This window comes from Bos taurus, chromosome 13, assembly GCF_002263795.3.
Source record: "Bos taurus isolate L1 Dominette 01449 registration number 42190680 breed Hereford chromosome 13, ARS-UCD2.0, whole genome shotgun sequence".
In the NCBI taxonomy this organism is placed as follows: Eukaryota; Metazoa; Chordata; class Mammalia; order Artiodactyla; family Bovidae; genus Bos; species Bos taurus.
In genome coordinates, this window is record NC_037340.1 from 65482979 (window position 1) to 65510718 (window position 27740).

At 50.5% G+C, this 27740-nt stretch overlaps 1 protein-coding gene across 4 annotated transcripts in view; it reads left to right on the forward strand.

The window, feature by feature from the left end:
* Positions 1-27740, forward strand: part of DLGAP4 (DLG associated protein 4) — a 201913-nt gene that overhangs the window by 48642 nt on the left and 125531 nt on the right. For all 4 annotated transcript variants that reach the window (XM_059893033.1, XM_010811462.3, XM_010811463.3 and 1 more), the window contains exon 2: positions 10069-10287. The gene's annotated coding sequence lies outside the window, so the exon portion shown is untranslated. The remainder of the gene's footprint in view (positions 1-10068; positions 10288-27740) is intronic.

Genomic DNA, 27740 nt, shown 5'->3' on the forward strand with positions numbered 1-27740 from the left:
TGAGGTATAATTTACATACCCTAGAGTTTAGTTAATGGCAACCTACCCAAGTACTGTTGCCTGGAAAATCCCATGGACAAAGGAGCCTGGTAGGCTGCAGTCCATGGGGTCACTAGGAGTTGGACACAACTGAGTGACTTCACTTTCACTTTTCACTTTCATGCATTGGAGACGGAAATGGCAACCCACTCCAGTGTTTTTGCCTGGAGAATCCCAGGGACAGGGGAGCCTGGTGGCCTGCTGTCTCTGGGGTCGCACAGAGTCGGACACGACTGAAGCGACTTAGCAGCAGTAGCAGCAGCAGCAGAGTTTAGTTATCTTATGAATTTTGATGAGATTTAGTACGTTCATAGGGTGCAATCATTACCACAATTCCAAAGTTTCCTTGTGTACACTTGAAGTCATTCCCACTCCCATCCCATACCCTAGGCAACCACTGATCTGCTTTCTAGTTTTTACCTTTTCTGGAACGTTCCTATAAATGGAAATATACAATATGTAGTCTTTGCATCTAGCTTTTAGCTTCCTCCAATTAGCATGTTGTTTGTCTGTTGTTGTCTTTTTAAACTGGGGTAGAGTTGCTGTACAGTATTGTACAACCAAGTGAATTAGCTATGTGTTTACATATACCCACCCCCATCTTGAACCTCCCTCCCGCCCCTCCATCCCACCCCTCTAGGTCACCACAGAACAGCAAGCTGGACTCCCTGTGCCATACAGCAGGTTCCCAGGAGCTATCTATTTTACACGTGGCAGTGCACATATGTCAATCCCAGTCTCTCACTGTATCTCACCCACCCCTTCCCGGGCCCATACGTCCATTCTCTCTACATCTGCGTCTCTATTCCTGCCCTGCAAACAGGTTCATCTGTACCATTTTTCTAGATCCCACATATAGGCGTTAATATACAATATTTGTTTTTGGACCTAGAACCTGTCATACAGAGTGAAATAAGTCAGAAAGCATATTCTTTATGCTCATTTACATTGTGGCACATATCAGTACTTCATTCCTTATTAGTTCTGAGTAGTATTCCATCTTATGGACATATGACATTTTGTTTTAACTGTTCACTGCTTGATGGAAATTTGGATTTGGGGCTATTATGAATAATGCTGCTATGAATATTCATGCACAAGTTTTTATAGGGACATGTACTTTTGCTTTTCTTGCATTGCTCTCTTTTTTCCGCCATCGTGCAAGGCCCTAATTTTCACTGGGAAGCCATGTGGTTGCTTGGAAACTCTCTACCTCCCTAACCCAGGGATAGAGCACGTGACCCAGACTAAGCCAATCTGTGTGCACAGGTTAGTATAGGGGCTCAAGAAATGTCTGTTTGTGGGGCACAGTGTCCCCTGCCTTCTGCTCCAAAGCTACCGTGAGGAATCAGAGGGGCTCCAGACTGGATGAGGCTTTGAAGGAGAGATCACCTGGCTTCAGTGTTAACAGGGGAAGATGGAAGGCTTGGAACTGCCTGGGTCCTCCAGGCCGGAGCACCTTCAGGAAGTGCAGAGAAACGCCTCCCAGTATTCAGAAAAGGGAAAAGTAGGGCAGGCAAAAGGGGCCATGGCGGCAGGCCCTAGAGACCACAGAAGAGAAATGAAAGGATTATGAGGAAATGACATTAAAATGAAGATCTTCCCTGGCCTCCGAAAGTCAGGGGGCCAGGAGGAGACCAGGTGGCCAGTGAGGGGGCCCCTGGGTCCCATCAGAGTTGCCGGAAAGTTTAGGGACTTATGAGACTGGCCCTTTGGAGGATTTAGGGAATATTTGATCTCCCCATCCTGGATGGAAAACCCGCTGGACACCAGCTGGCTGGGTCCTGGGTGAACCTTCCCCGAGAAGCTGCTATGGAGGTTTCAGAGAAGCTCTGGCCTTACACACTGTGGGGTCTTGGCCTCCACGTGGCAGGGCATAGGGCTGGGGCCCAGCTCAGGGTTCCTTCCAGAAACAGGTGCTGATGTGAATCTGGGGCACAGAAAGCCAGAAACCAGGCCAGGCCTGAACTCCCTTGTGGGACCAGAGTCAGGAGCAGATGAGACTGTGGATGTGAATGTGCCTTGCAAACTATAAGGAGCTGTTACACCCTGTCCGTGTCTCTCCTCCGTGCAGCCTTCTCAGAGACTCTCCCAGCTGAGTGAGTCACCCTGTCCTCCCCAGATGTATATAAACCTCACTCTTGGACCCATTCCCCTCAGTCACAGACCCTAAGGAAGGACATGTCCCTTCCCGCCAGCCTGAACTCCTTGGGGGTGGGGACAAGCGCATCATTCTTCCGTATCTGGCTCAGTGCCTGACCCAGAGCAGGAACTTGGCAAGGAGTTCTCGAATGACCTTGGCTTGTAGAGAAGCAGGTAACATGAGGGTGCTGGGTAGCCTCTGCTTGTAAAAACAGGGACCGGCTGGTGCATGGTAGAAGTCTCTCCAATGAAATGTCAAAATGCTTTATCAGTTGTGGCTCCAGCAGTGTGACTGTCCAGAAATGCCGTGTCGAGGTCGAGGATGCTAAATGCCGTCTTTTTGTGCTGTCCAATAGGGTAGCCCCAAAGCACCTGGGACTATTTCAATTTAAATTTCATTTAAATTCAGTTCTTTAGTTGCACTCGTCACATTTTGGGCTTTCAGTGCTGCATGTGGCCCATGGCCTCTATTGGACAGTGCAGGGGAGAGCATTCCTATCACTGCAGAGAGTTCTCTTGGACAGCATTCATCAATGCCTAGAAATTGCACATCCGTGTGTTACCTTGGGCCCTGATCATTTCAAGGGGCTTCCAGTCAATTCTAAAGGAAATCGACCCTGAATATTCATTGGAAGGACTGATGCTGAAGCTGAAACTCCAATTCTTTGGCCACCTGATGTGAAAAACTGACTCATTAGAAAAGACTCTGATGCCGGGGAAGATTGAAGGCAGGAGGAGAAGGGGACGACAGAGGATGAGATGGTTGGATGGCATCACTGACTCGATGGACATGAGTTTGAGCAAGCTCTGGGAGTTGGTGATGGACAGGGAAGTCTGGCACGCTGCAGTCCGTGGGCGTGCTGCAGTCCCTGGGGTCACAGAGAGTCGGACACAACTGAGTGACTGAACTGAACACACTAGCAGCTGTATTTACAGAGAATTTTCTATGTATCAGGCACTGTGCTAAGTTTATAGACAGAGCACATAGTATGAGGGACGTACTATGCAGATGCATTAACTCATTTCCTCCTCACAACATCTCTTTATAATAGGTATGTTGTTCTTACCATTTTACAGATGGGGAACACTGAGGACATTTGTTCTAAGTCACACAGTTATGAGGTGGTAGAGCAGGAGACGGATCCCAGGCCCCAGAATATATGCTTTGAATAAAGTACAGACTCCCTTGGGCATCCCTGGTGGTTCAGACAGTAAAGAATCTGCCTGCAGTGCAGGAAACCAGGGTTCAATTTCTGGGTCGGGAAGATCTCCTGGGGAAGGGAATGGCTACCCACTCCAACAGACTCCTAACCTGGTCTGGAAAGTCCCTGCAGAGCTGGTCTCCATGAGTCTTTCTGCCTTCACTTTGAGTCACTCCCCACCTATCTGGTCCAGTTCCTCAGAGACCCCAGACGTCTCCTTCCTATGCCTGTGCCCTTGTTCATCCCCTTCTCTCCTTAGCGCTCCACAGAGTCCTGTTTATCCTTTGGGACCCAGTTCTAGAGTGAGCACATTGAGGCCAAGGACCGGGCCTAAGTCCTTTCTGTGTCACAACGTCTGGCACATAGCTTGGAGCATTCCAGGTCTTGGTAAATTACGAGTGGTGGATTGGAGGGTGGATGAGTGAGTGGATGGAAGGATGGGTAGTGTCAATGGATGGTGAGTCAATGGGAGAGTAGAAGTTGGTGGAGGTTGGGAAACTGGATGGGTGGATAGAGTGTGTGTGGACAGGTGGCTTGTGCTCAAATGCCCGTGGCTGCTGAACTGAGTGCAGGGGAATGGTGTATAGAGCATCAGTGGTTTGAAGACATTTAAGGACAGAATCAGTAGGGCTTGCACAGAGAGCTGAGGGGCAGGGAAGGGTCCAGACAATGGCCAGTTTTCTAGCTTTTCAGGACTTGGGAGGATCATGGTATTTTCAGGGAGGAGCAGGTTTAGGGTAGAAGCTGCCAAGGTCTGTTTCACATGTGGGAGCCTGAAGGGCCCATGAAAGGAAGGCCTGGGAGGTAGCTGGGGAGATGAGCTTTGGTCAAGTTCAGTGGCAAGGGCTGGCCTCAGAGAGACTTAAGAGATCATATGGATTCAGGACTGAGGGCTGGAGGACAAGCTGATAGGGGAGGTGGAGGAACCATGGCCCCTGAGGTAGAGAAGCAGCCAGGAGGGACACTAAAAGAGACGGGAGGGCCCTGCCATATTGCAAACCTCCATCAACCACTGTAGGCGGTGTGCTGTCGGGACCTAGTGCCAAGGGGGCGCAGGCAGGAGATGCCACGCTGGAAATGGGCCATGAAGGGTGGTGAGGTTTTGACCAGTCTGATGAGGGTTACCCTGAGCAGGGAAACTGCATAGTCCAAGGCAGGAAGTGAAAATAGGTTATGTCCACATGCTCTGCGGGCCTCAGAGCCTGTGGCAGCCAGTCAGCTGCAGAACAGGAGGCTCAACACCCTTTCTCTGCCCTGATAGCACGCTGGGACCACAGACTCCAGGGTCTGGGAGGACTCTGGGGTAATCTGGGCGCTGTGCTACTTGGGACAAGTCACCTCCCCTCTCTGGGCCTCAGTCGCCTCACCTGGAAACCAGAATCAACACCACCAACCTGGTTTGCTGAGAGGAGTAAATGAGATGTGGGAGTGTGAGAAGCCCCCAGTTGCATGAGGAAACTCTATAAATGCTATTTTTAAAAACTGTCTTTTCATTTCAACTCCACAAATATTTATGGAGCTAAAAGGTTCTGTGTAAATTAAATTTTCGTATGACAAATACTATTTTACCTAGGCCTGGGATGGCAAGATTGGTGAGGTCATTCATTATTTGAAGAGTCCTGAGGTGGAGTCTTTTGAAAAGCCCTTGCTCGTGAAGTGAAAGTCACTCAGTCTGTGTCCGACTCTTTGTAACCCCATGGATTATACAGTCCTTGGAATTCTCCAGGCCAGAATACTGGAGTGGGAAGCCTTTCCCTTCTCCAGGGGATCTTCCCAACCCAGGGATTAAACCCAGATCTCCCACAGTGCAGGCGGATTCTTTACCAGCTGAGCCACAAGGGAACCCAGAGCCCCTACTTGGTTTGTTTGTTTGTTTGTTTTGAGTCAACAAGGATTTTGACTTTCTAGGCTCACAGAGGAAGGCTTTCATTTGTTCCTCTTGTGTTTTGGAAAGATTCTCCCAACTGATATAAGGTGTTGGACTGAGGGAGACAGCAAGCAGGGCACCCGGGGGGGCGGGGGTGGCTACCATGGAGCTAGTTCCATGGTCTGAAGGAGGGATCATGGTGACCCAGACAGGGGTGACTCTGGGCATAAAGGGACTTCCCTGGTGGCTCAGCTGGTGAAGATTCCGCCTGCACTGTGCGAGACCTGGGTTCAATCCCTGGCTTGGGAAGATCCCCTGGAGAAGGGAAAAGTTACCCACTCCAGTGTTCTGCCTGGAGAATTCCATGGACTATATAGTCCATGGGGTCACAAAGAGGTGGACACGACTGAGCAACTTTCACTTTCACTGGGCATAAAGAGAAGGGAATGTGACAGATAGTGGGAGAGGAGGAAGGTATACAGGAACCCCCTGGCATCTTGGTTATCAAAGAGGGTGAGCTGGTTCCAGGTACTTGGTTAGATGATGCTATTAGAGGGCAGGGTCTCTGCAGAAGAGACCCTGACATGTGACGCGTGAGGTGTCCACAGGGCAGTGGGCAGAGCTGTCAGTGGGAATTTGGTTCTGCAGACCTGGCACTCCATGAGACAGGCTGGGGTGGAGAGAGAAGGAAATGTCTGTGATAGGGAAGGAGGGGGAACCCAGAGCTCATGACAATTAGCTAATAAATATTTATTCAGCACCAAAAACATTTGTTGAGTGATGTCTTCCCTGAGCACCTCTGAGTGCAGGTGCTGTGGCGGGCACGGGGGACCTGGCAATAAACTGCGTAGACCTAACTCTCAGCCTCACGGGGCCGACATTTTAGTGGGAGGAGCAGGGTGTAATTGGGATAAATTACTCATTTGCATATCCTGTTATAAAGTGATACGTGCCTAGGAGAACAATAAGGCATGGAGGGACTGGGAATGTTAGGTGGAATGGCTGGGCAGCCATCAAGGCTGTGCTCACTGAATTCATTTAAACCTCACAACTTTACGAAGAAGGTGCTGTAATTATTCTCATTATAGGAATAAGCAACTGAGTCACAGAGATGTTAAGAAACTCACCCACAGTCACTCAGCTGTATAACTCGCAGAACCTGGATTTTTATTTTAAGTCCATGCTCTTCTGTTAAGAGTCTTAACTATTGAGGGAATTCCCTGACAGTCCAGGGGTTAGGACTCCATGCTTCCATTGCAGGGGTCACAGTTTCAATCCCTGGTGAGGGAACTAAGAGCCCACAAGTCACATAGCATGGCCAAAACAAACAAACAAAAAGAGTCTTAACTGTTGTGCTGAACTGCCTCTCATTGACAAGGTCAGGTCTCAGCAAAGAGCTAAAGGAAGTAAGGGGATAGGCTCACGGACACCTAGGTGACAGACTTCCCAGGCAGAGAAGAGCACGTGCAAAGGGCCTGAGGCCTAAGCGTGCCACAGAGGACAGAGTGGCTGGGGCAAAGGGAGTGGGCAAAGAGTAAAGGGGAGATTCAGAGGTGAGGGGGGGCCACCTGTGGCATCTGTGGGACTGTCAGCTTTTACTTGAGATTAAGTGAGGCCATGGAGGGTCTAGGGCAGAGGAGGCGCAGGCTCTGGCTTGGGTTCTAGCCTGATTCCTCTGGCTTTTGTGTCAGGAGCCAGAGCAGAAGCAGGAGACAAGAGAGAACGTGGCTGATCTGGGTAGGAAGTGATGGTGGCTGAGCCCACGGCACTGGCAGCAGCACAGGTGGTGCCCCGCCTCTTGATCCGTTGTGCAGGTGGCTTCAGCAGGAGCGGCTGAGGGCTTCAGTGTGGGAGGGTGAGGGAAGGAGAGGCATCGAGGTGACTCCAGGGCCTGAGCCTGGGTGGCTGGAAGGAGGGGGCTACACTGACTGTGATGGGGCGCTGGCCGAAGCTGCTTTATGAAATACCTTTCATGTCCATCAGCTCTGTTAATGACCTGGCTGCTCTCTGTGGTGGTTGTTGAAACTCTCGGAGGTTACTTGGAGGTTTGCTCAGGATCGCTCAGCTGGAATGAGGTGAAGCCAGGACCAGAAATCAAGTGTGCGTTAAAATTTTGATCCATTCGTCCAATCAGGAAACATTTCTGGAGCGCCTTCTGTGTGCCAGGCACTGTGCTGAGCGTTGACAGTGATGGCCAGTGATGATGGTCCTGCCCTCAAGGAGCTCCCAGTCTGATGGAGGAAGCAGTGTCAACCAGTGATCATAGTTATGACTTCCTCACATCAGCATGATAAGTGGTGAGAAACTGAGGGAGTCCTAGGAACTGGGGACTTGGCCTGGCTGGGAGGTCAGAGAGGGCTTCCTGGAGGAGGTGAAAGTCAAATGCAAAGGCCTTTGGGATGGAGGGTTCTGTGTTGAGAAATTCTCAGAAAAATGCTCCCTGATTTCCCAGGCCATAGTGGAAAAACCCCCAAGGGAACCCCTACCTCCCAGAGGACCGCTGTCCATTGGGAAGTCACAGAACCTTTCTTTTAGTTTGGTTTGTTCTAGCAGCTTTATTGAGAGAATTCAATAAAGAATTCTATAGACTATATAGAATTCTATAGAATACTATACAATTCACTCATGTAAAGTGTCCAGTTCAGTGGCTTTTAGCATATTCACAGAGCTGCGCATCCATCACCACATTCCACTTTGGAGTCTTTTCATTATCCTGAAAAGAAACCATGAACCCCTTAACTGTTACCCTCTCCCAATCCCCCCCGCCCCCGACTGGCAACCACTCACCTACTTCCTGTCCACACAGAGTTGCCTGTTCTGGACATTTTATATAAGTGAAATCATGTACCATGTGGTCCTTTGTGACTGGCTTCTTCACTTAACATAATGTTCTGGGGGTTCATTCCTGTTGGAAGAACCGGAATCTTAATCATCGTCAGAACCGGCGAGAACCTCAGAGGCTGTCTCGCGTGCTTCTCCCACCTGTTGTAAAGCGGGGAGTCTGGAAGAGCCTTGCCCCCGCCCCTCAGTAAGGAAGCTGAGGGGCGACTCCAAGGCCAGCCCTGGGACTCCCTGCCCCTCCCTTGGCCTTCTCCTCTTTTCCTTCCACTCTGGGTTCTAGCTGACTTTGGCTCAGAGTGACAGCGTGGTCGGGCACACATCCTCCCCAGCCCTGGATTTTCATGTACTGGCAATTTTCACGCCTCATGGTTCATCTTGAAATCTTTTAAGAATTTGTGTCTGCTAATTCAGAATGTTTTGGAGTTCAGTATTTTCCTTTTCTGCTATTTAAACACTTCTCATCCAGATGGTTACGCCTGTTTTTCTGGGGTGGTGATTTCCCCATTTGGGGAGGCAGAGCCACGTTGGGTAGGGTTAAGCGCCAGGTCTTGAAATCAGATACCCCGACTCGTCCTCAGTGGGGGTAATTCCTGAAGCTCTCTGAGCCCCAGTCCCTTCCTTTGAAAAATGCAGATTACACTGTAGGGTTGTGAGGGGGAAATGAGGTCAAAAGAGGTGCAGACATAGGGAGGTTAGAGAGCGTGAGGGCTTTCCAGGGTCCTGGTTACACCAGGAGAAAAAGACAAGCCTCCTCCACCGACCACTGCCCCTTTCTCCATATTCTTGCTGTGAACTGACCCCTGGACCCCTTCTCCTGGGTCTGAGGGGGAGGTCTGAGTTAGGATCCCAGCCCCACCCCTTGGATTCTATGTTTCCATGTCAGCTCGGTGTCTCCATGGCTCCACCTGAGGCTGAGAGGACTAGGGCGGGGGCTTCCCCTGAAACCTCCAGAGCGACCCAGAGGCTCCTGGGAGCATGGGTGTGGAATGGTGGGGGTGGGGGAGCCTTTTCTCCTCCAGGAGAGCCTGGTTCCTGCTGACTTAAAGATCCAAGCGGGACCATGGCACCTGTTCAGCAGAGGCGGGTGGAAAGGGACACCTGGCTTCCCTGGGCCTCTCTTGTGAGACGAGATGAGACGTGTGATGTGGGAGGTGCTGGGATGGTGAGGCAACACCTCCTGCTCCAAGTGCAGGGTCAGGGACTGAGCCAGCTTGCAAGCCTGTATCAGGCACAGACTCGATGCCAGGTATTCTACCTGCGTTATCGTCCTAGTCCTCACTGAAACCCTCAGAGGAAGCACTTTAATTTCCCTTGGGCAGGCAGGGACACTGAGGCTCGGAAAGGGGTAGCTGCCTGCCCACTGTCACCCAGCGAGCGAGGGCTCGTCTGGGATTTGAACTCAGGACTGTTGTGACTCTGGCCCCTTTCCTGACCGCCCCCATCCAGGGAAAAAGAGGGACAAGCAAGAGGGGGAGGATCGGAGCCTTTGGAACCCCAACTTCCCAGCTGCTGTGGGATTTCTGTGGGTGGTGGGGAAAGCATCATAAATATGCATGACATGCAAATCTGCCTCTGATAAACAATGTGGGGGCCCATGTAGCTGGGATGGTGTTGTACAGACACTTGCATTTTTATCCCGATGGCTCCATGGTGTCCCCTTCCCCAGCATCCCCGGGGTCCACCCAGGGGTCTCAGGGTCCCGGGATTACCCCTAGCCACCTCCTCATTGACATTCCCCTTCATTCCTGCGGGGAGGCTTCCCTGGTGACTCAGATGGTAAAGAATCCTCCTGTAATGCAGGAGACCAGGGTTCGATCCCTGGGTCGGGAAGATCCCCTGGAGAAGGGATGGCTACACACTCCAGTATTCTTGCCTGGGAAATCCTATGGACAGAAGAGCCTGGTGGGTTACAGTCCATGGGGTCGCAAAGAGTTGGACACGACTGAGTGACTAACACTTTCCCTTTCATTCCTGCAGGCTCCCGTGCCTCCCCCTCTGCCAGGTGCCCGGTGGCCAGAACCTGGTCACTCCAGGTGCTGGAGGGCCCTGTCCCATGCTGCTTTCCGCCAGCGCCTCTGATCGAGTGCCCAGAGGATGTGTGTGCTAGCCCTCGGTCCAGCGCCTGCTCCTGAGGTGACGCCACCTGCTGCTTTCCGACTGGTTCCCAATTTCCCTCTGCACGTAGCTCCCGGGTGGGTAAGTAACCACGGCTGCAGCCTGGGCACTCGGAGTCAGGGCTGCTCACCCACCGACCTGCACTTGGCATGGGTTGGGAAATGCCCAGTCTTCCCACCCAGCAGCGCCCACGTGCTGGTGAAGGGACCTCAGTGAGAGCTTCTATGTGTCTGTGCTCAATTTATAGTGTGACCCCCTGCCTCATCCAGTCCTCCCAGCAACCCACAAGTTGGATGCAGTGATTGTGCCCATTTTTTACAAAGGAAACGGCCTTAGAGTGGAGAAACCACTTGCCCAAGGAGGCAGAGAAAGCCCAGTGCTATCCATCTCCAAAGCCAGCTCTTTCCAAACCCAAGGGGCTGGGGGGTTGGTGACACAGGCTCAAGAAGGGAAGGGGAATAGCCAGCTGGGCTGGAAACCATGGAACCTCTGGGGCCCCTGGCGGGATGGGGGGCTGAGATGAGGTCCTCAGAGTTCCTGAATCTTGGGGAGCCACATCATTCCTGCTCCTCCAGCCCGTTCTGCTGGCACCCTTGCAGTGCCCATGGTGCCTGACCCCAACATGGACGAGGTGCCCAGCCCTGCAGCATCTCTGACATCCATCTGAGGATGCCTCTGTGCACCCACACCTGGTCCCATCACCCTTCCTGCAACAAGGACCCTGACAGGGTCACCCCACTGGTCACCAGCCACAGCTCCAGGCACCCCTCTCCTGCATCTCACTCTCCTGCCGTGTCCCAGGCTGTGAAGGTGTGACGAATTCACAGATGAGGAAACCGAGGCTCAAAGGTGCTCAAGGGGCTTGCCCAGGGTCATCTGCTATCACTCACCATGACATGGGGTCGTTGGTTCACGATCGATTTCCTTGTCTGGTCTCAGCGACTCAAGGGTTGGGAACAATTGCTTCCTTCCCCACTGGACAGTCAGCAGCTGGGCCTGGCACAGAGTGGGTAGACAGTAAATCTTCATGTCTTCATGGGAGGAAGGAAAGATAGAGAGGAGGGAAGACCCTCTTACCTCCCTCCACCCAGACCCCAGTGGGACCCAAGAGCCCACTGGCGTTTGGGCAGCCACTGGTCCCTGCTGACCCCAGAGAGCTGGCGGTCCGCTCAGACCTTCAGCAGGGCAGCCAGCCCCTCTGGTCCCCATTCTCTCATCTGCCAACAATTGATCAACCTCCTTAATGGAATGGTTATGAGAAGGGAAAAGACTCATAAATATGGATAATAGGCAAATATCATAGGCTAATAAAAAGCTGGGAAGTTTGCTGTGGATAACGTTTATAGAAGTGCTTCTTCAGGAACAAGAGCCACACACTTGTGTGATGCCCACTTAGTACTAATGACCATGTAAAGGACCCTATTAATTTGCTAACCCCCAACCCAGCTCCGCCGTCCTGGCCAGGCTGTTGTAGTGACCATAGACAGCTTTTGCATTTGTTTGAGAAGCTGTCGCAGGAAAAAAATGTCCTAAGGCCACCTGGTCTGAGAGCTGTGTCTGTGGGATTTAATCCTTGGCAGATACTCCTGGTGGTCCCCAGGGTCCTGCATGCCCTCCCCAGGGACTAAGTATGTGACAGGTGCAGCCTGAATGACAGCAGGGCATTTCATGAGCAGTTATTATGTGCCGGGCATTGTGCTGGGCTTCCCGGGTGGCTCAGTGGTAAAGAATCTGCCTGCCAGTGCAAGGAGACACAGGAGATGCAGGTTTGATCCCTGGATCAGGAAGACCCCTGGAGGAGGAGATGGCAGCCCACTCCAGTACTGCCTGGAGAATTCCATGGATGGAGGAGCCTGGTGAGCTACAGTCCATGGGGATCACAAAGAGTCAAACATGACTGAGTGACTGAGCATGGACATGGTGGTGTTGTGCTAATGCTTCACTGTCTTCATCATCAGTTAAGCTCCTGGTGACCCTGTGGGAGTTTGATGGGGAGACTGAGCCATGGACCTGGGGGAGAGGACTCATCTGGCAACCTTCTAGTCCTTCCCTCAAATTACTGCCGCTCTGTGCTGACTTGCCCCCTCCCCCACCGGCCGGGCTCAGCCAGGGGGGCAGGATCTTGGCCGCCAAGAACACAGCGTAGCTGGCAGCCCATGGCATGTGTGGCCCAGTGACGGAGAACGGGATTCCTTGGCACGAGCTGGGAGCACAGCCGTCAGCACTGCGCTGAAAGATGGAGGCCTGGGTGGCAGCGAGGGAGGTGTTACTGCTGCTATTTTGCTAACAAGCTGGTTATTTAAAGAACAGCCAAAGCTAGAGTTGGGAAATGGATGGGGAGTCTCCGTGCCCAGGGCGGAGGCAGCCAGGGGTCCAGGAGCCTGGCTGGGTGCGGATGGGGCAGCCATGCATTCTTTTTTCATTTGCCTATTATTATTAATAATGGTAACAGGATCATAAAAATCTAGAAAGGGATTAAATTTATGAAGAAAAGAGGATATAAGAATTAAGAGTGGGGCAGGAGGGGTTTCTTAGGGGCAAGCAGTGTTCTAGTCACTGACCCAGGTGGTTTTGTGATCATTTATTACAGTAAACATTTCTGTTTTGTGTGCTTTTCTCTGTGAATTAGATTTCACAATATAACAGGTAAAAAGCAATTACAACCATAATGGTTAATACTTCCTGAGCACTTACTAAAGCCTGGCTCTTTGCAAAGCATTTACCTTATTTCATGAAATTCTCACAGATTCTATAATTCTACCCATTTTGCAGAGGAGAGAAGTGAGGCTTTGAGAAGTATAGTGTTATTTATTATATAATCAAAGGGCACTCAGTTGGGAGAAATGGGATGAGACACAGGACAGACGGACCCAGCCCCATATCACTGTCCCGTGTTTGAAATCGAGGGCTAGGAAGTTGCCCCTAAAGGGCAGGGCTTCCTACATTTGTCCCTCAGACATGCATCGACACCATTATGTTCTTAAGCCTTAGGACACCAGATGGGTGTCTGTGTTGTAGGCAACACGGGAGGTATCTGAGTCTGACAAGGGGTCAAAGCAGAGCACTTAACCAGTGAATAAGTGTTGACAGAGATTTCCCTGGTGGTCCAGTGGTTAAGAATCCACCTGGCAATGGAGGGGACGCAGTTCGATCCCTGGCCAGAGAACTAAGGTCCTACATGCCCACAGGGTGACTAAGCCCCACGCCTCAATCGCTGAGCCCAGGAGCTGTGGAGCCTGCGCACTGTGACAAAAGATCCCATGTGCCACAACTAAGACCCAGGGCAGCCCAAAACAAAACAAATTAAAAAAAAATGATTAGCGTTGACAGGTAAGAGTGGGTCTCCCTAGGAACAGACTGAGGGAGGAGGTTAGGGCTCACCTGGGAATCATTGAAGGTAAAAGCAGGTCATCCAGGTGAGACAGGATCAGATTCCACCTCTGAGCTAACTGCACGTAGTGCAGAAGCGACATTTCCTGAGGACCCACTGTGCGCTAGGCACATCCGTTGTCTCCTTTCATCTTTGGAACAACCCCGAGAGATTAGTGGAATTCACCCCATTTTACAGGTGAGGGGACTGAGGCTTCCAGAGAGGCGATGACTGGCCCAAGTCCACACTGCCAGTGAGGGGTGGAGCTGCTCCATCAGCTTGGCCATCTCCAGGGCCCAGTGTCCTGTGGGTACAGTAAGCGCCACTTGGGGCAGGGGGTCCCAGCAGCGCAGGCACCTGACACAGAAGCTCCAAGCAACCCATGGACAGAGTCAAGTTCTAAGGCAGATCTGTGGGTCCCCAAACAGGCGCTGGGGATGTGGTCCAGAGGGTGGCATGGCAGAAGGTGTCTCCAAGCCCAGAAGCAGAGACGCCTGCTCTACAGACAGGGCGCCAGCCCCAGCGAGATTTCTTTTCTTTTTTTTTTTTTTAATTTTATTTTATTTTTAAACTTTACATAATTGTATTAGTTAGAGATTTCTTTATTCCCGGGACATTTATGGAGTGCTGTGCTGTGTTGTGCTAAGTTGTTTCAGTTGCGTCCAACTCTTCACCACCCTATGGACCTTAGCCCACCAGGATCCTCTGTCCATGGGATTCTCCAGGCAAGAATACTGGAGTGAACTGCCGTGCTCTCTTCCAAGCGATCTTCCTGACCCAGGGATCGATCCCGCATCTCTTATGTCTTCTGACTTGGCAGGCGGGTTCTTTACTACTAGCTCCACCTGGGAAGCCCTTATTGAGGACTAGTCCCTGCTAGTCTGTGCCCCGCGCAGAGCGCTCAGCCTTGGGGAGGGACAGATATTATACAGACACCCAAACAAATTAACTGAATAAGCAGAGACTCCATCATTGCGCTGAAGGAAATGAATGGTGACATTATAAAGATGAATGGGGTAGGATGCCTGCATAATGGCACCAGACGGGGGTTGTGGGGCCTCAGCGAACTATGGAGAACTAGAAGTCTGGAACAATCCCACTGTTGGATCCCTGGTGGCCGCTGCTTTTCCCACTGTGACCTCCAGAGGTGATAGCTACCTCCTGTGTGCTCATCTGCTCATCACATCCTACTGGGACCCTCGGTGCTGGCTGGTCCCCGCATTCGCCATTCCCCTCAGTTACTGAGAGACAGACCCAGGTGGGGGATGAGGCGCAGGGAGGCACGCAGCTCAACAGGGTGCGCATGGCTGGCTGGACTGCAAGCCAGCAGCACCCTGGACCCCCGCTCCCCAACTACATCGTCACCGACTCACTCGGGTCTGCCAATAAGCACTCTCGCTGGAGACACTTTTTTTTAAAGTTTGTTTTTCACATTTACATCTCTTTTTAATGTAATTTTATTTACTTATTTAGTTTTGGCTGCTCTGGGTCTTCATTGCTGTGCGGGCTGTCTAGTTGCAGTGAGTGGAGGCTACTCTCTAGCTGCGGTGCACAGGCTTCTTTTGTTGCGGAGCACTGGCTCTGCGGAGGGCTTCGGTACTTGTGGCACACGGGCTTAGTTGCTCCAAGGCATGTGGAATCTTCCCGGACCAGGGATCAAACCCAAGTCCCCTGCATTTGGCTAATGGATTCTTATCCACTGTGCCAGCAGGGAAGTCTCTCGCCAGAGACACTCTTAATGGAGATGCCCTGGATTTGCTTTTTTGATAACCATTTATCCTGCCTGGGAAGACAGATGCTACCTTCCAGACACTCAGGGAATCTGAAATCTCAAGCAGAGAAACTAACACTGTGAAGTCAAACTCTCGAAATCACGGAATCTTAGTAATAAATAATCCAGCAAGAGCAAGCATATGCGTTTTGCAAGTAAGCTCACTGCACCTTTCCTGAAGACAGTGATAAATTAGAAACCACCCAATCATCTATCAGCAAGAGATAGTTAAATAAATTACGGTCCAGCCAGACAATAGTGTTCTCAGTGGCAGTGAAGACAATGCCATAGATCTATACTTGTTGACATGGAAACATGTCCACAGTGCATTGTTGAAGGAAAAATAGGAGATTATAAAATGGTGTATATTGTATGATCTCATTTTTGTTAAGAAATATCAATATATGCATGCTCCTGCCCAGAAGGACAACCATTTCACTGTTGATAGTGGTTTCCTCTGAATGGTGAAATAGAGGCAAATTCTATTTTTATTTTTGCTTGTATCACTCAGAGTACTCTGTAGGTACAAGTGATAGAAAACCCAACCCAAACTGGGTTTAAACAAAAATGGAATTTATTGATTTGTGAATGTGAAGTCTAGAGGCAAGTCCAACTTCAGGCTCGGCTGGTCTCAGGGGTTCAAACCTTGTCACTAGGACCCAATTTTTTTTTTTTTTTTTTACTGCTGGTTTATTTATTTATTTTAAACTTTTTTATTTTTTTGGCCATGCCATGCGACTTGAGGGATCTTAGTTCCTTGACCAGAAAGCGAACCTGTGCCCCTTGCAGTGGAAGCACAGAGACTTAACCACTGGACCTGATTTTTAGTCACCGTGTCTCAAGTCTGCTCCCTCTGAGTTGTTCCTATGTTCTTATAGGTCTTTCTTGTACAGGTAATAAGATGCCTGTCCAGAGGAGCATGCAAGACTTCTTCTGAGATAGCTCAGACACAAGTCCCAGAACAGAGTCTTAGTGATGATCAGTCTCATTTGTGGGTGTTCCCATTCCTCAGTCAAGTCCTCTGACTGGCATCCTGGGCCTATGCACCACCACCCCCTAGCTGGAGAGGAAATTTATACTAGAACTTTATCAGTGGAGAATGGGGAAGCATAGCTTCCCCAAAGTCTGATCCTGAAGTAGACCCATGCATGTATGCTAAGTTGCTTCAGTCGTGTCTGACTCTTTGCGACCCTATGGACTGTAGCCCACCAGGCTCCTCTGTCCATGGGATTCTCTAGGCAAGAATACTGGAGTGGATTGATATGCCCTCCTCCCGGGACCATCCCTACCCAGGGATCGAACCCACATCTCCTGCCTCTCTTGCATTATCAGGCAGGTTCTTTACCACTAGCGCCACCTGGGAAGTAGACCCAGCAATAGCTAAACACAGCAAATTCCCCCTCCTGTACTTACCTAAATTCCCAAGATGTGTGACTTTCATAATCAGGGGAAAAAAAAAAAAAGTGTAGCTATTAAAAGGAGTCCTAATCTCTCTGAGGGGACTCTTTTGGAATCAGAACATCAGAATCTCTAAAGCAGCAGTTCAGTTCAGGAGACCTCGACTGGCTTTGTGTCAGAGTCACTCTGGGCCAGGAGGAGAGCTGTCCTGAGAAGTGAGAGGAGCCCACAGATGATTCGCCTGTAACGTGGGTGTGTGAACTGGGGCTGAGAGAACATGATGCCTAGCATGGGAGCAAGGAAGACTTCCTGGAGGAGGTGACACCTAAGCTAAATAGCCAGGAGTACAGGAAGAACATTGTAGGTGGACAAAACAATGTGTCCAAGGCCATGAGTTACAAGGCATGAGGCCCCTGGAGGCCTGTGTTGTAGGAGAACAACAACTGAACGAACAGCAGCAGGCCTGGATCACACGGGCCTTGAATGCCAGGATAAGAGCTTGAACTTGATCCTGAAGGTGATGGGGAGCCTTGGAGGGATGTCATGGGAAGAGGGAAATGTGAGCAAGTTCAGTCTGGCTGTTGCTGAGAGCACAGCCTCGAAGGGGTCAGGTCGAGGCTCCATGTGGGGAAGGAGAGAAGAGACCCAGTGGCCCCTTAAGGGGGGCTTAGATATCTATTGGTCTGAATTCCTCCCCACCCTGGGTCACCCTCTATTCCTGTCCCAATGTATCCAGTCACTGCTTGCATGCCCCCAGAGATGGGAGCTCATTCTCTGTTTCCTCTGAAGTGTGAAAATGTTAGTCGCTCAGTCATGTCTGACTCTTTGCAACCCTATCGACTGTAGCCCACCAGGGTCCCCGGTCCATGGAATTCTCCAAACAAGAATACTGGAGGGGTAGTCATGCCCTTCTCCAGGGGGTCTTCTCGACCCAGGGATCGTATCCGGGTCTCCTGCATTAGCAGGAGGATTCTTTACCATCTGAGCCACCCGGGAAGCCCCTGTTCCCTCTACCTCCAGTTAAACATCTCCCACACTGGATCAAGTCCACAGTTCTGCCATTGCCTGAGGCATACCCAGAACACTGCTCATCCACCTGTGCGGAGGTCTGTCTCCTGAATGACCTGCTGGGAGGGCTGCCAGGGACCTATATTTTCAGACTCTAGTTAGTTCAGTCACTCAGTCATATCTGACTCTTTGCGACCCCATGGACTACAGCATGCCAGGCTTCCCTGTCCATCACCAACTCCCGGAGCTTGCTCAAACTCATGTTCATCGAGTTGGTGTTGTCATCCAACATCTCATCCTCTGTCATCCCCTTCTCCTCCTGCCTTCAATCTTTTCCAGCATCACGGTCTTTTCCAAGGAGTCAGTCCTTCACATCAGGTGACCAAAGTATTGGAGCTTCATCTTCAGCATCACTGGAATATTCCTTCCAGTGAATATTCAGGACTGATTTCCTTTAGGATTGACTGGTTTGATCTCCTTGCAGTCCAAGGGACTCTCAAGAGTCTTCTTCAACATCACAGTTTAATTCTTCAGTACTCAGCTTTCTTTATGGTCCACCTCTCACATCCATACATGACTATTGGAAAAACCATAGCATTTTCAGGCCAGAGGGTTCTAAAGCCAAGGAGCCCTGAGCGTCTGCACACTCTGCTGGCAGCTTGAATGGAGGGGGCAGGCAAACAGTGTCACATCAGTCCGATCACAGAGGAGTGTTTAGGACAAACATCTGCCTCAGCAGTTCTCCAAACCCCTCTTTGCATTTTACATACAAGAAACCGAGGCTGAGAGAGGCCCAGCTACCCATACAACAATACAGAGCAAGTTAGAGGCAAGTCTGAGATGTGGACCCAGTCTCTTTCACCCCTGCCACCTCCATGGCCTTCCTTCCATCCTTCAGTGAGCCCCAGTTACTTCATCTACTTGAACGGCTTTTTTTTGGAAGTTCCAACCATGCCAGATCGTCTCGATACCCTTCTAAATTCAGAGCCAGCCAGCAAAGTCTTCATTAATCACACTTTTTTGTGTGCCTGTTTATTGTGGCAGCAGCATTTATTGTTTCTGATACATCAGAGCTGTGACACGCATGAACCATATTTTATGGGTCATCTCTAATACTTCATTGTGCCCCATGGTCCCCATTTAATCACTTCTTCTCACACTCAGACATTTGCTAGCACCTGCCTTGTGCCAGGCGCTATACTAGACACCAGGCTACACCAGTACGTTAGGGCAGCCCCTGCCCAGGGGGAATTCACAGTTCAGCTGGGGACAGCGATGCCTCCTTCACAGATGGCAGGCGACACATGGCAGATCAGAGGGAGGTGTCAATCACTCAGGGGTGTCTGGGGCGAGAGCACTGATTCTGTCCCTCTGAGCAGAGTCTTGAAGGATGCATAGGGGTTCTTCAGGAGAAACAACTGAGCAGGTTGAACCGATGGCACCCCACTCCAGTACTCTTGCCTGGAAAATCCCATGGATGGAGGAGCCTGGAAGGCTGCAGTCCATGGGGTCACTGAGGGTCAGACACGACTGAGCAACTTCACTCTCACTTTTCACTTTCATGCATTGGAGAAGGAAATGGCAACCCACTCCAGTGTTCTTGCATGGAGAATCCCAGGGACGGGGCATCCTGGTGGGCTGCTGTCTATGGGGTCGCACAGAGTCGGACACGACTGAAGTGACTCAGCAGCAGGTTGAACCAAGTAAAGGAAAAGGCGAGGTCTTTGCAGACCTGCTCCTGCTAAGCTCTAAGGCCACTGGGCATGAGGGTTGGAGATGTTGTCCCAGGAAGGAAGGCTTCAGCTGTTGGGCCAGGGGGGTTGCATTTGATCCTTGGAGTAGAAGGGAGCCAAGGGCAGGGCAGTTTGAATGTTAGAAAAACTTGCACATTGAGCTGGTGACAGTGAGGCAGGGCAGGACCATGGCAATGGCTCAGAGGGGCGGTTAGCAGGGAGACTGAACAGGACTTGGGGACTTAGCAGGTGCTGCAGAATGGGAGGGGGGATTCATTTCAGTCCTGGGAGGAGGGGGCTGTGGGGTTTGGGGGCACTGTGGACCAGTGTGGAGGAGAAGCCTGGCAAAGACTGGCTCAGTGTCAGTGAGATGGTCCCCAGGTGGGACCAGTAGGAACCTCTTCCACTTTTGTGAGACTTAGAGGAGCAACCCGGTGAGACCTCCAGGGTCCCCCTGTCCCCGCTGAATGTTGGAGACAAGTTTCTTCTTCCCATGAAGCATAGCATCATTTTGCTTCTCTGTAAAATGGGCTGATGGTAGTCCCTCCCCAGGAATTGGGGGGAGGGTCAGAGGAGGATTTGGGAGTGGGTGGGCTTTGCACAGTACCCGGCACACATTAAGTGCTGGTGACTGGGGGCTGCTCTGGTTATCATGGTCAGGGGTGCAGAGATGGCCAAGGGAACTTGGGTGTGTCACCTGCAGAAGGGAATCCAGAGACCCTGAGGGGGCCTTGCTCCCTGCCTTTTTCTCTCTGTGAGGGAAGGCAGGGGCAGGGTCTGGCACTCAGACCCAGGGAAAAAGCTCCAGGGAAGGAGATTTCAGCTAAGGTTAGGAAATATTTTGGATACAAAGAATTCTCTGTAGATGGGCTAACTCAGACGATAGTGAGCTCTCTGTCAATGGGAGTATTCAAGCATCAGCTGCATCACAACTTGACCAAGAAGTCTGTAGAGTATTTGTAATTCTGCTGAGAATCTGGAAGGTCCTTTCTAGCTCAGAGAGTCTTTGAGTTCATGTTTTTTTCTTCTCTGAGCCTCAGTTTGCTGATCTGTAATATGGAGGGAAATAGCAGCCCTGTCTTAGAGTTGATTGCAAAGTTTAAGTGAAATCATCCAAATAAAGTGTTTAACCCAGATTTGGCGTAGAGCAAGTGCTCTGTGAGTGGTTTTCCCCGTTGACGTTACGCTAAATTCCTGGGTGTGTCACTTCCATCCGAGGACCTCCACTTGCAGCGTGTGGGTCAGGTGGTCCTGCCCGACCCCCTTTCAGGATCCGCTTTCTGACCTTCTCATTGCCACTGTCTGTGTCTCCAGCTCCTCCCCTCCCCCCATCCCCTCAGGGTCGGTAGGAATTCCAGACCCTTGTTGGGCCCCTTTTAGCTCCTGCTTGAGTGAGAATTGGCAGGTTGGGGTGGCGGGCGCCATCCGCCTCCCATATGCTTCCTGCTATTTAGAGGAAAACTCTGCTTGCGTTCCTCCAACCACACGGGCTGACATTTCCAGACAGACGCTGGAATCAGCTCTTCGGGGGATTGGCAGATAAATTTGGCCCTGGCTGTTGGGAAAATCTTTAGCCTTTCCGAGGAAGCAAAGCCCCGGCTCACTGACTTCCGTCTACCCCACGACTCCTCCGGCCTGCTCCTCGGGGACCAGAGCCCCGTGCTACAGCCTTGCAGATTAGGGTAAGTCTTACCAGCTGGGCCGTGCCCCCAGGAGAGCCCCTGGTCAGGAAGGGTGGCTTCCAGCTTTGTGCTCAGAGGCAGCGAGAGTTTTCAAGAGGAAGCCTCCTCCCTGTATTTCAAGACCCCTGGGCGTCGCCCAACTTAACCTCACAGAGAAGCAGGTTTCAGATTAGAGAGACCTGAACTCAAGACTACTTGTGTGTCTGTAACCTTGGGCAGATGTGGCTCCACTTCTCTGAATCTCTTTTTATTCATCTGTAAAATGGGAATAATAGCATCTATCTGAGTAGAAGCCCTTAGGATGGTGTCAGGCTCATGCTAAAGTGCTCTACAAATACTATCAGCTGTCATCATCGTCATCATATCATTATTATTTGATCTAGAACAATGCCTGACGCATAGTAGGGGCTTAGTAAACACTGGTGTTTTTCTCTTCTCCTTTCTTACAGCTGTAGCTACCTAGCTACATTGGAGCATCTCAAAATGAGCTCAGACAGAGGTGACCAGAGACAGACTTGCAAGAAAAGGAACATAGAGAAGCTGCCACATCCAGGGTAGAGTGTTGGTGGCCAGACACTCCAGCACGTGCACATGCATGCACAGACACACACACACACACACACACACACTCTGTCCCAAAGTTTCATTCACACCCTGGAGTCTGGAATGCCCATCTGTTTGAATTTTGTTGGGGCTGAGTTATAAGCAACATCCTGAGGGCACGAGACACATAACAGCTTGATTTTGATGGACGGAGGAAGAGGAAGGCCTGGCTGGAGGCGGAGTTGAGGGGAGGCTCTGGGTCTCGGCAGCAGTAGGAAGGTTCAGGAAGCCTGAGTAGTGCTGCTCAGCTGGAGTAGAACGGGGGAGGCGGGAAGGTGTGGGAAGCTAGCCTGAGCTTCATTCAGCACGTCCCGATTGAGCTCTAGTACTGGGCTTGTGCCAGGCATGAGGAGACAGGTGGAAAAGATGGGCCTGCTTCCTGCCCTCAAGAAGCTCTAGTTCTGGTGGGGCCAGGGGGGAGGGTATAGATGGCAGACAGCAAATTAACAAGATTGTGTGTGCTGAAACTGACCAAGTGGCTGAGAGAGGAGGGTGCGCGGGCTGGTGGTGGTGGGTACCTACTCGAGGCAGGTGGGCAGAGAGGGCCTCACTGTGACCTGAAGTTGGAGCTGACCTGCAAATACAGGGTATGGGGGCAGGGGCAGAGGGAACAGTAAGAGCAAATGTTGGGGAGGAGCCAGATCCTAGGGGCCTTGAATGCTGGGTGCAGTCAGAACTGCTCTTGAGGATGGTCATTCTGGTGCTAGGCATAGGATTCTGGTGGGGAAGAGCTGGGAACCAGGAAATGTGCCTGCAAAGACTGATTGACAGCCTGCTGTGTGCACTGCTGGAGGCAGTCAGAAGGGTCAAGTTTTGAAGGGAGAATCCAAACCTATATTTAGCTGGCAGGTGAAGTCAGTTAAGAGAGGAGACATCAGGGAACTTAAAGCCAGACACCAGAGCAGTCAAAGGAGAGCCAGGTGCTGGGTGTGGGGTATCAGGCTGGAACTGATAGCACGCAGGTGAGGGAGTGGGCATAGGCTGAAGCACTGACTCACACTAGACCTAGAGGCCAATCCACACCTGTTTACCTGCTATGTGACTTTGGGAAAAATCTCTTGACTTCTCTGGGCCTCACTTGTTATAATACTGAATCAATTGGAATTGAATGTGGCTGCGTTTAACAGAAGAAATAAAGAAAGTAACAGTGATACAAACATCCAGGAGATTATTCTTATATAACAAGGATCCTAGAAGCAGGCCAGGGCCAGTATAGCACTTCAAACAAGCGATCGAGGGCCCAAGCCTCTGCCATCCTTGGCGTGTGTCTTTTGTTCTCATGGCTGCAAACTGGCTGCTCCACCTCCAGATGTTGTATCTGAATTCCAGGCAAAACAAAGGAAATAAAGATTGTATGCTTTCTGAGTCTACCCTTCTTATCAGGAAAACAATAGGTTTCCTAGAAGACCTACTCAGTGGACTTTTGCCTACATCTCATTTATCAGTGTGGTCACCTGGCCATCCTTGCCTCAGGGGCAGCTGGTGGAGTGAATAAACACTGACGGGGCACTTCCGCCAATTAGGCAAGAGGAGAAACGGCTAGCAAAATAGCTAGCAGCATCCACTGCAAAGCGGCCCCTCACGGGAGTTGTTGGGAAGATATTAGTGTGTATAAAGTATTTAGCACCTGGGACTTCCCTGGCAGTCCATTGGTTAGGAGCTTGCCTTCCATTGCAGGGGGTGCAGGTCCAATCCCTGGTTGTATAGGTAAGATCCCACATGCCTCTTAGCCAAACCACCAAAATGTAAAACAGAAGCAGTACTGTAACAAATTCAACAGCGACTTTGAAAGTGGTCCACGTCAAAAAAGTTTTTAAATAAGTTTAATATTTAGCACCAAATAGAGAACCCTGTCAGTATATGGTGGCTGTCTTTATTATACTGCACTACTCAATTCATTGATTCAGCAAGCGTATATTGTATTCTGGGCACGTATACAGTCTTGGAGACGTGATAGGGGCAGTCCCTACCCTTTTAGTACCTAAAATGAATAGGGAAAATGAGCAAGGAAGCAGGCAGATTTACTCCAATCGGTGTCACAGAAGAACTGGAATGTCCATTTACTTATGACTTTTTTTCCCATTCAGAAACTACTCATTTATTATTTTTGGCTACACTGGGTCTTCACTGCTGCGCACGGGCTTTCTCTAGTTGCAGCAAGCCGGGGCTAGTCTCTACTTGCGGTGCACGGGCTTCTCGCTGCAGTGGCTCCTCTTATTGCGGAACACAAGTTGTAGGGAGCAAGGGTTTCAGGAGTTGCAGCACGCAGGCTCAGAAGTTGCAGTTCCCAGGCTCTAGAGCACAGATTCGGTAGCTGTGGTGCACGGGCGTGGTTGCTCCTTGGCCTGTGGCAACTTCCAAGACCAGGGATTGAACTCGTGTCCCCTGCATTAGCAGGAAGATTCTTAACCACTGGACCACCAGGGAACTCCTATCTACTTTTTCTTACTGCTGTGGTCCCACCACCAACAGCAGTGCTTGGCATACATTAAGAACTCAATAAAGCATTCTGAATGAAAGCATTTCAGAAGTATTCGTTAAGGGCCTACTGTGTGCATGGCTCCTTGGGCCATATAGAGAAAATGGGTGACACATCACCCGTTTCCACATAAAATCGCTACAGGCCAGGCCTTGGGGTGGATGCTGGGTACCTAGGAGTGAACAAGCGCGCTGGACGCTTGCCCCATTGACCCTGCAGTCTGGGGCAGGAGCAGAAGTCTGGAGGAGCCTGGGGTCCTGAGATCACATCTGTTCATGCGTCCTGGAGTAAGTGCTGCCCCTTGCTGGGCCTCAGGGTTCTCATCCATATGACAGGTGTGAGAGGCTGCATGTGGAAGCTCAGGGATGCTGGGTGATAAGCACTACATAGGCAAGTGGGCTAGTGGCAGCTTGCCACAGTAGGAGAGAGATGGGAGGGGACTGCATCTGAGACCCCTGAACTCTCCTGGGAGGGCAAGGGGTATGGGCTCCGCCTCCATCCTCACTTGCTCCACTATCTGGGACCAATAGCTTGATAACTGCCAAGTAGCTGGGCATGGAGCTTCCGGCACTGTACATGAGCAAGTAGCGAGTAGGCTGTGCTGGGGCCCCAGGTGAGAAGTAAGCATGATTGTAGTTATGAGAGAGCGCCTGGAGATAGGGAAGCAGCCTGGAATTTGAGGGTGAAAATCTGATTCTGTCATTTGGTTGGTTGTATGACCTTTGGCCTATTTCTTGACCTCTTTGAGCCTTGATTTCCTTATTGACAAAATTGGTCTAATAATCCTTGCCTCCTCTGCCCCTGAAGACCTTGACCCAGCACCTGGCATGTAGTAGGCACTCAGTATCAGTAGTGATCCTCATTCAGTTCAGTTCAGTTCAGTCACTTAGTCGTGTCCAACTCTTTGCGACCCCATGAACCACAGTATGCCAGGCCTCCCTGTCCATCACCAACTCCCGGAGCCCACCCAAACCCATGTCCATTGAGTCGGTGATGCCATCCAACCATCTCATTATCTTGCCATCCAACCATCTCATCATCTGTTGTCCCCTTCTCCTCCTGCCCTCAATCTTTCCCAGCATCAGGGTCTTTTCCAGTGAGTCAACTCTTCTCATCAGATGACCAAAGTATTGGAGTTTCAGTTTCATCATCAGTCCTTCCAGTGAATATTCAGGACTGATCTCCTTTAGGATGGACTGGTTGGATCTCCTTGCAGTCCAAGGGACTCTCAAGAGTCTTCTCCAACACCACAGTTCAAAAGCACCAATTCTTCAGCGTTCAGCTTTCTTTATAGTCCAACTCTCACATCCATACATGACCACTGGAAAAACCATGACCACTGGAAAAAAAACTAGATGGACCTTTGTTGACAAAGTAATGTCTCTGCTTTTCAATATGCTGTCTAGGTTGGTCATAACTTTCCTTCCAAGGAGTAGCGTCTTTTAATTTCATGGCTGCAGTCACCATCTGCGGTGATTTTGGAGCCCAGAAAAATAAAGTCTGACACTGTTTCCACTGTTTCCCCATATATTTGCCATGAAGTGATGGGACTGGATGCCATGATCTTAGTTTTCTGAATGTTGAGCTTTAAGCCAACTTTTTCACTATTACCATCACTGTATTTTCCTTCTTGGGAAGAGGAATGGAAATTTACTAAGCCCCTATTGTAGCCAGGCTCAGTGTTGGACACACCATCTCACTTTATCACAGCTCTGAGGAGATAGACTTCTTCCTGTTTATCAGAGGAGGACACTGGTATTCTTTTGTGGCCTCATCCTCCCCTCCTGCTGTCTTAGAAGGATATTGCTGGCTTTTCTGCAGTCCCTGGTTAACGGAGGCCCTGCAGGTCCTTGAAGAAGGGCCTGAGGCAGCTCATGATGCTTTCTCTGAGACCATGTAGGTGGCCTATGAAGTCAGACATGGAGGTGGGCAGGGCAGGAATCTAGTCCTCATCAAATGGGCAAGGAGCCAATAAAGATGGACTCAGGGATGAGTGATGTGGGAGGAGGGGGGAGGGGACAGGCATCTATTCCACTCAGAAGTGCTTTTCCTCTTTGTTCAGTATCTTGAGAACAGGGCAGCGAGCCCAGTCCTTGAGATGAGGTGGCAATGGGCCTGGCCCTTGCTGCCACTCTTGGCTTGTGACACTCTGCCCAGTGGCCATCACTAACTTGTGTCTGAAATGAGGCCAAGAGTGAGAAAAGAGAAGGCTTGGGAGGCTCTCCTGGCCTAGGGAGATGGATTTTCCCAGTCAAATACCCCTAGAAAGCCTTCTTGAGGTACCTCAGTCATTGGGTGAAAAACAGGGAAACAGGCCAATGGCAATTAATAACTACATATATGGACAGGGAAAAAAAAAGTAGCCTGTTCTGGGCCTTAAAAATAGAGAAAGAGGTAACTAGCTGAGGGAAAAAAAAAAAAAAAAGAGGCTTTCAATGCCACCATAGCATGGGCAGAGGGGGTTTTGCCACTGACCTCGGTACTGGGTATATAGGGTGTGCACGACGTGGTTGCCCTGTCCTCGAGGTGGATAGTGGAGTGCTGTCCATGGTACTGAAGAGAGGGTTTGGCTCGGTCCCAGCAGCTAGGGACGCTGTCCGTGGTTCCGTCTTCAGGGACTCTCATGAATCATTTCCAGGACTGCTTTACTGGGAACCCAGTTGGGAGATCAGAGTCTTTGGCCTTGGCATTAAAAAACCCTAACAGTATCTGAGGTGAGATTTGGGTCCATGTTATTGTTTACACTTTTTGAAGAACTAAGAAATGTATTATGCTGTTTATTTCCAAACATCAAGCTACAGGAGAGGTACTAACATGTATCCCCTCCCCATTCTAGATGTGAGCTAACTGAAGCCTAGAGAATTTAAGTGGACTGAGGACTCTGTCTCTCTCTAGCCTCTGTTTCCTCAGTCATAATAGGAAGGTTGCTGGTAGTACTACACAGCCTAATGGGTGGGGCCAGGCTTTGTAAACTGATATGTGGAGGGGTGACCTTGGTCTTACACACAGAGGAAGGCGTGAAAGGATTGTTAAGTATAAGCTCTTAGAATCTGGTGGAGTTTTCCTGAATGGTATATGTTATATATGAGCCAAATCTGAAAGAGGGACTGTATGGAAAAGGGGGGCATGGCAACCCACTCCAGTATTCTTGCCCGGAGAATCCCACGGACAGAGGAGCCTGGTGGGCTACAGTCCATAGGGTCACAAAGAGTTGGATACAACTGAAGTAACTTAGTATGTTCACATGGAATCACTGCCTTACAGGGTGGGGTTTTTGTTTTTGTATTTTGAGAATCAGAAGAGACAGTGGGTGGAAAGGGCTGACAGTTTAGTTAGTAGAAATAAGACCCAGAGAAGGGAAAGACGCCCCCTAAGGCAGCACAGCAAGTATTAGAATGTACTTACAGAGAAGGGCCTAGCCCTGCCACCCTGAACTACCCAGCAGGACTGGCAGCCAGGCAGGGACAGCACCTGGCGGCCCCAGCTGATA